Genomic DNA, 9,266 nt, shown 5'->3' with positions numbered 1-9,266 from the left:
ATCAGTATTCCCCAACTTTGATTCTAGCAGGATTCACCTTTAAGATAGCTGACCCTTGATAAATAGTTGGCTTCTTCCTTGCCCAAGGAATATATCTTGAAACTCAAGGTAACCGAATATTTGGAGCCATCGTTACTAGTTGAGAAATTTCTCTCAAAAGAACTGATCTCAACTTAGAGAATGGTCATATTCAACCAAAAGTGCTAACAAGGGACCCTAGATTAAAATTTTAAAAACATAATCACAGAGACAACTATGACCCTGGCCTACCCAACACACAGAAGGAGGAGAAGCAGAAGACTACAGCGACCCTGGCCAGCCGTGTGGTAGGAGCAGAGAGACCCTGCACACACAGTAGGAGCTGCATCCCATCTACAAATGCATGGGGTGGCTTTCCCTGCAGGCTTCCCTCTAGTGACAACAGCCAGGACCTACAAGACCATCATCCAGGTTCCTGCAGGCAAGGTACTGGTAACATAAAGGGACACTACAAGATTATAAGGTAGAAAGTGTAATACCTTGAATCCACACTGCTAGAGAGGAAGACACATGGACAACATGAAGAAACATGGGAAGAAAGTGCCGGAAACAAACCAAGCTGATACAATAATAGATTCTATTGACAGCACAGCAGATGAAATGTCAGAGAAGGAGTTCAGAATGTACCAATTAAGATGCTATGTGAAGCAAAGAAGAATTACGAGAGCAAATACAAGCAACAATCGACTACTTCAGCAAAGACGTGTGAGAGGAAATACAGGTAAAAACATTACTTTAAGAAAGATAGGGGCTGGAGTTATGGCTCAGTGGAGGTGCACTCGCCTAGCAAGCACGAAGCCCTGGGTTCAATCCTCAGCACCACATAAAAACAAATAAAGGTATTGTATCTAACTATGTGTGTGTGTGTGTGTGTGTGTGTGTGTGTGTGTGTGTGTGTGTATATATATATATATATTTTTTTTTTTTAAAGGCAGGTATACTTCCACATAAAAAGGCAGGTTTTCCCAGGAGGGATTTACAGGAAGTAGTCTGGGGTGCATCGGGTAACATGAGGCTCTCCACGAGGAAGTGCTGGGACAAACTGAAGAAAAGAATATTTTAAAGTGTCATCTAGTTCCATGATAGCAGCCTGGTTCCCACAACGGTAACAGTAATTGGGTGCACTGAAAATGGTAACCACATTCTGATCATGGCACCAATTATATCCTTCCATTACCAGCTGGTGAGCATGTGAAACCAGTGTGAGACCATTGACATGGTTGAATGTTTCAGAAATGTCTTGTCCAAATGTGTAGCCAGCACCACGTGGTAAAATACCCCAGCCACCACCATCATCTGGATCTGACCATAACAGATCACACATTGGGCCCTGGTCTCACGTGGAACTTCTTGTAAATGATCCAGGGCTCTTATATGATCCAGTGTATCTATGGATGGAGAGAGACCACCATGGAGGCAGAATATCTGTCCATCTACTAAAGCTGTAAGTGGAAGGTAATCAAATAGATCTGCAAAATATTTCCAAACATTGGCATTTCCATACTTTATAGAGATTCATCATAAAAGCCATACACTTGGGTAATTTGTCAGCTTTCATGATTTCCTCTCAATATTGTAATACGTTCTGGATAATGCACCTTTAATGCTACAAGAAGAGTCACAGTCTCCAAAGAATAATAACCTCTGTCTACATAGTCACCCATGAATACATAGTTTGTATCTGGTGATTTCCCACCATTTCTAAAGAGTTCCATAAGGTCATGGAATTGGCCATGTACATCTCCCCAGACAGTAACAGGACACCGAACTTCTTGCACATTTGACTGTTTTGTTAAAATTTCCTTAGCCTTTTCACACAGCGTCCTCACTTGGTTCTCATTAAGCTATTTACACTCATTCAGCTGCTTGACCCATTGGTCCAGCTCCCCTTCCCAGCCGCCTCCCTCTCCCCTCCCCGCCCCACCCACCCTGGCCCCACCTCTGCCTGCGACGCTAGCCTCCCCAGACACACTCCTAGAACACTATTGAATGATGAATGAATAGTAAAAGAAATCAAGGATGAAATTAAAAAAAATTCTTAGAGGTAAATGAGAACATTGATACAACGTATCAAAATCTCTGGGACACTGTGAGGGCAGTACTAAGAGGAAAGTTTATTGCATTCAGTGCATTCATTAAAAGAATAAAAAGTCAACATATTAAAAGAATACAAATTAAAAGAATAAAAAAGTCAACAAATTACCTAACACTACATCTCAAAGCCCTAGGAAAAGAACAAATCAACACCAAAAGCAGTAGAAGACAGTAAATAATTAGAATCAGAGCTGAAATCGATGAAATCGAAACAAAAGAAACAATTGAAAATTTTTGACAAAATGAAAAGTTGGTTCTTTGAAAAAAATTTTAAAAAATAGATAAGCCACTGGCCATGCTAATGAAGAGAAAAAGAGAGAAAACTCAAATTACTGAAATATGAGATAAAGAAGGAAATATCACAATGGACATGTCTGAAATACAGAAGATAATAAGAAACTATTTTGAAAATTTATACTCCAATAAAATAGAAAATATTGAGACACTGACAAATTTCTAGACACATATGACCTACCCAAACTGAGTGAGGAGGTCATACATGATTTAAGTAGATCAATTTCAATTAATGAAATAAAAAACTTCATCAAAAGCCTACCAACCAAGAAAAGCTCAGATCCAGATGGATTCTCAGCCGAGTTCTACAAGACTTTTAAAGAAGAATTAACACCAATACTCCTCAAAGTATTCCATGAAATAGAAAAGGAGGGAACCCTTCCAAACTCATTCAATGAGACTAATATCACCCTAATACCAAAATCAAAGACACATCAAGGAAAGAAAACTTCAGACCAATATTCCTGATGAACATAGATGCAAAAATTCTCAATAAAATCCTGGCCAATTCCATACAAAAACATATTAAAAAAATAGTGCACCAAGATCAACTGGGGTTCATCCCAGGGATGCAGGGTTGTTTCAACATACAGAAATCAATAAACGTAATTCATCATATTAATAGACTTAATAACAAAAATCATATGATCAATTGATGCAGAAAAAGCATTTGACAAAATAGCACACACTAGAAAAACTAGAAATAGTAGGAACATAACTCAACATTGTAAAAGCTATATATGCCAAACCCAAGGCCAGCATCATTCTAAATGGAGAAAAATTGAAAAAATTCCTTCCAAAAACTGGAACAAGACAACAATGTCCTCTTTCACCACTTCTATTCAACAGTGTCCTTGAAACTCTAGCCAGAGCAATTAGATTAAAGAAAGAAATTAAAGGGATGCAAATAGGTAAAAAAAACTCAAACTATCACTATTTGCTGATGACATAATTCTATATCTAGAAGATCCAAAATATTCCACCAGAAAACTTTTAGAACTGATAAATGAATCAGCAAAGTAGCAGGATATAAAATCAACACCTACAAATCAAATGCATTCTTATACACCTGTGGGGAACCACTTGAATGATTCGCGCCTTCTATCCTGGAGCGAGAGGCTTTGGCCGGTCACTACATTTTGAAGTGACCTGGACGTTGACCCGGTTCAGGAAGTTAGGGCGTGTCTTCAGATGGAACTCATCTGTTCCTTTGTGATATTACCCCTTTGCCCTGTTTGGGATAGAATGTTCCATGGAAACGTCCTTTGTGTGACCCCTTCTCTTACTCTGCCTTTGGGTGTGACCTTCCTAAATATCAGTCAACCTGCTGACAGCAGACATCATGAAGCTAGACTCAACCCCCCCAAAACTTGACTCCTTGCCTCATTTTAATGGCTTCTCCTCAATAAAGGGGTTCAGCACGTGCATGCTCTCTATTTCTGCAGACCCTTAAGATCAGAGGAGCAATCACAGAACCCCAAAGAAAAAGGAATCTCTGTCCCTTGTGTGATTACTTCTTGCAGCCCAGTTCACCTGGAGTGACCCTGATTGTTTTAGTCATGAGGAACATGACATACATCAGTGATGAATCCACTGAAAGAGATATTAGGAAAACTACCCCATTCAAAATAGCTTTAAAAAAAACTGGGAATCCATCTAACAAAAGAGGTAAAAGACCTCCACAATGAAAACTATAGAACACTAAAAAAAGAAATTGAAAAAAACCTCAGAAGATGGAAAGATCTCCCATGCTCCTGGATAGACAAAATTAATATTATCAAAATGGTCATACTACCAAAAGCACTATACAGATTCAATGCAAATCCTATTAAAATCCCAATGACATTCTTTATAGAAATAGAAAAAGTAATCATGAAATTCATTTGGAAAAATAAAAGACCCAGAATAGCCAAAGCAACCCTTAGCAAGAAAAGTGAACTCAACTCAGAGTGGATCAAGAACCAAGGAATTAGACCAGAGACCCTGCCCCTAACAGAGGAAAAAGTAGGCCCATATCTCATCATGTCAGATTAGACTCCAACTTCCTTAACAAGACTCCTAACATGCAAGAAATAAAATCAAGAATCAATAAATGGGATGGATTCAAACTCAAAAGCTTCTTCTTGGGAAAAAAAAAAAAAAAAACCTCTTTAGAGAGCCTAGAAAATGGGAGAAAATCGACCACATGCACATCAGATAAAGCACTGATCTCCAGGATATATAAAGAACTCAAAAGACTTAATACCAAAAACCAAACATCCCAATCAATAAATGGGCTAAGGAACTAAACAGACACTTCTCAGAAGAAGATATACAAACGATCAACAAATATATGAAAAAATGTTCAACATCTTTAGTAATTAGAGAAATGCAAATCAAAACTACTCTAAGACTTCATCTCACTCCAGTCAGAATGCAATTATCAAGAATACAAGCAACATTAAGTGTTGGAGAGAATGTGGAGGAAAAGGCACACTCATACATTGCTGGTAGGACTGCAAACTGGTGCAACCACTTTGGAAAGCAGTATGGAAATTCCTCGAAAAACTTGGAATGGAACCACCATTTGACCTAGCTATCCCACTCCTTGGTCTATACACAAAGGACTTAAAATCAGCATACTACAGTGACATAGCCAAACCAATGTTTATAGCAGCACAATTCACAATAGCTAAACTGTGAAACCAACCTAGATGCCTATCAATAGATAAATAGATAAAGAAACTGTGGCATATATATATACAATGCAATATTACTCAGCATTAAAAGAGAATAAAATTATGACTTTTGCAGGTAAATGGATAGAGTTGGAGACTTTTATGCTAAGCGAAGTGAGCAGTCCCCAAAAACTAAAAAAACAATGTTTTCTCTGATTAGTGGATGCTGATCTATGATGGGGGTCGGAAGGCACAGGGGGAATGAGAAGAATGAAGTATCTTTGGATTGGGAAAAGTGGAGGCTTGAGGAGTTATGGAGTTAGGAAAGATGATAGAATGAGGTGGACATCATTACCCTAGGTACATGTGTGATTGAACAAATGGTGCACAAATGGTGCATCTCTACACCGCATACAACCAGAGAATTAAAGTGTTGTACTCCGTTTGTATATAATGAGTTGGAATGCATTCTGCTGTCATGTAAAACGAAGTAGGACAAATAAAAATAATAATAATTTAAAAATAATAAAAAACATAATCACAGAAAAAGAAATGGTTGCAGGTCTTAGAATGTATTAAAAGGCTTTCTTCCTAGCACAGTGACACACACAAGCAATCCCAGGTACCTGGGAGTCTGAGACAGGAGGATCATAAGTTCAAGGCCAGTCTGGGCAACTTTGTGAGACCCTGCTTCAAAATAATAAAAAGGGCTCAAATAGAAGGGGGCCGGGGGGAAGGTTTGGGGATGCAGCTCAGTGGTAAAATGCTCCTGGGTTCAATACTGAAGAAAGAGGGAAAGAAATAAATGCTAAAGTTTAAAACAAGTGAAAAAGGAATACAATTAAAGATCTTTCAACAGATAGCAAGGCTCCTTAACATCACTCTAACTACCTAGCAAATACACTGACAAATATCTACTATATACCTATTTGTATCTGCTTTATACTTACTTGCCTCGGCCATTTAACATTTTTAAATATGTTAATATGTATCATTAAATGTTTAAAAACAATCCTCCACAGCTCTAACAATGACCAAGAACGGAGGAGGCCCTAAGTTCTCTTTCATCTTCCACTACAAGTTGGCATTTCTGCAACTTGATCTAATCACTTGCTTCTTTCCACCCTGACCCTTTCACGTTGTGGCTATGCCAACACTAGGTGGCCCAGCTAGAGGGAGGGAGAACTCACCATGGCAAGTCATTTCTGGAATATAATGTCTCTACCTGCAAAGACTTCCCTTCATCAGTTCAGTTTGGAGAAGATTTGAAATGAATGTGAGTTGCAACTTTTATTTGAAAAGGTAAAATTTAAATTTGAAACATCCCTGTCTGCACAACCAAGGACCTATGCTGATGCGAAGGGCAGTGATGCGGCAAAAATTATTGTGTACATAGCCCAGTTGGGAAATGTCTAAAAGGGAACTCACCTTCACAATATGACAATGTTAAAGTTTACATATTCAGGGTGGAATCACCAGAGATCACCCCTTGCCTACACACACACACACGCACACACACACACACCTACACACAAACCCACAAGCTTTGATGATCAGTGGCTCTTAGGTCAAAAATCTGGGCCTGAAGAACACCATACAAATTTACAGCCAAGGGCCATGACAGGGAAGGAGAAAAGAGAATTTGGAAAAACTGAATCAGGACACCAAAGGGCACTGCCGCAAGACAACACTTGCTTATCTGCATAAGGCAAGAGAATTAAACACATACGTCAAAAACACAGTCTTCATTTCCTACTCCATAGTGTCTATTTGCTAGGTACACTTCCTTTAATCCCTCCCCCAGTATACTGTTTATTAGGCTCTTCTACTCAAACTGTGGCCTACTAACTGGTGAACATCCCTGGGAGCTTGTTAAAAATAGAGAACTCTATTGTGTTCCTGCATGAATATTTAACAACAAATCCCACCATTACAACTATAATGCACCAATAAAAAAAATATAGGGAAAAAGAAGAAATATAGAACCTCAGGTCCCATCCCAGGCCTATTGGATTAAAATCTGCAGCTTTACAAAGTCCCAGGAAAACCATCAAAATCTGAGAAGCACTGGTCTATACCACTGAATTAAGTCCTTTCAAAAGACAAACTGTAAACTGGGCATAGTGGTGCAAGCCTGTAATCCCGATGGATCAGGAGGCTGAGACAAGAGGATGGTGAGTTCAAAGCCAGCCTCAGCAAAAACGAGGTGCTAAGCAACTCAGTGAGACCCTGTTTCTACGTAAAATACAAAATAGGATTGGGGATGTGGCTCAGTGGTTGAGTGCTCCTGAGTTCAATCCCAGGTATGCCCCCTGCAAAATAAAAGACAGACTGTACCCTACGTATGAATAAAACCATTACTCCAGTATCTCCATAGAACCAGCAATGATCAAAACATAGTATAGCATTCTGTGCTGCTGAGAAGACGCTGTACAATGACTGAGAAATTAAAGGACTTAGCACTAAAAGTGTGTAAAAAATTGCCTACTCCAACTGCCTGTGTGTGAATGATAACTTATTCCGAATGTGTGGGTCATCCAAGGTCTTCAAGAGTTTTTGTAGAAGGACAATATAACTCTAACAAATAATTGCAAGCTAACAAAGACCAGGATGAGGAGCAAAACAATAATATTAGGGTTTAAAGATGTGCTCTCAAAGGCTAGGATTGTAGCTCACATGCCTAGCATGTGTGAGGCCCTAAGTTTGATCTCCAGCACCATATAAAACTAAATAAACAAAATAAAGGTATTGTGTCCATCCACAACTGAAAATATATTTTTTTTAAAAAAAAGATGTGCTCTCAATCATATTGTCTGTTGTAGCCACCCAAGAAGTTGGAAATTTTGTCCCAAGATGGTGGGTGCCCCTTACTAATGCTCCCGCCCAAAGACCACCAGTTTATTTGTCTTGGCATCTATGTAAATTGCCCATATACCCATATTTAAGCCCCACTAGGTTATAAACCAGGAGAAGAGAGACTGGATGATACCACTGTTATCTTCAGCACCTAATGGTGCCTAGTGAATTACAGAAACCTAATACATTTTATTGAATTAGTGAATTAATGTGCCTGGTGAAGTGGTGCATACCTTTAATCCCAGTGTCCTGGAAGGCTGAGGCAGGAGGGTTGCAAGTTCAAAGCCAGCCTCAGTAACTTAGTGAAGCCATAAGCAACTCAGTGAGATCCTGTCTCAAAAAAATAAAAAAGGGCTGGAGATGTATCTCAGCGAGTAAGCACCCCTGGGTTCAACTCTCCATACCAAAAAAAAAAAAAAAAGAAGAAGAAAAATTAATGTAATTGACAAAATAAAAATCAATTGACAAAAATCATACAACTGTTAGTAAGACCAGAGTTTGTCCTTTGGGACATTTTACTTTTAAAGGCCAATGAAATAAACATTTACTAAGACCTTCCCTGACTGGGAATTAGGTTAAGGCCAACTCCCAGAAGTCAAGGATGTAAGACCAAAGTCCGACTCTTTGTTTATTACAATTATTAGTACATGTTAATTGTACAAATGGGTTTCATTGTGACATTTCCATACATGCATAAAACACGCTTTGATCATATCCACCCTCCCTACCACCCTCCCTTACCACATCCCCTTTCTCCTAGTCCCCTCTCCCTTCCAACTAGGCCCCTTTCTACTTTCATGTCCGTTTTAAATCTTTTTTCTGGATTGCACATGAGAATAACATGGGACACTTAGGTCTGAGACTGACTTATTTTGCTTAACATGATGATCCTGCAAATTACATGATTTCATTCTTCTTTATGAAAAGTCCTACTATCTAGATTTGCCTCATTGATGCTCATTCAAAGTAGAAAGCGACTTTTTGGAAGGAGGGTTCCAGATGACTTTGCAATGACAAAATTCAAAAGTAGGAGGGCTTAGTGATAAAACAAGTTTAAAATTTCATCTCTCTTTCTTAGTCATGTTGCATATATCATGTTAGAGAATCAGGGTTTTTTGGGTTTTTTTTAGAATGTCATTAAAATGTGTAACTTTTCAACCCAGGCTTTGCAAATTTTATTCTTCATTACAAGCAGTACCTCTTTTTATTTTTGAATATTTTTTAGTTTGTATGTACTTTTTAAAATTTTATTTATGTGTGGTGCCCAGTGCCTCACATGTTCGAGGCGAGTGCTGTGCCATTGAGCCACAACCCCAGTCCCTCATT

At 38.7% G+C, this 9,266-nt stretch overlaps 1 pseudogene; it reads right to left on the bottom strand.

The window, feature by feature from the left end:
- Positions 1–960: 960 nt before the first annotated feature.
- On the bottom strand, positions 961–1,932 carry LOC107142238 (annotated as a pseudogene).
- Positions 1,933–9,266: the final 7,334 nt, after the last annotated feature.

Source organism: Marmota marmota, unplaced genomic scaffold, assembly GCF_001458135.2.
Source record: "Marmota marmota marmota unplaced genomic scaffold, marMar, whole genome shotgun sequence".
Taxonomy (NCBI): Eukaryota; Metazoa; Chordata; class Mammalia; order Rodentia; family Sciuridae; genus Marmota; species Marmota marmota.
The sequence above is the reverse complement of the archived record's forward strand: the minus strand, read 5'-3'. Positions and strand labels throughout refer to the sequence as shown.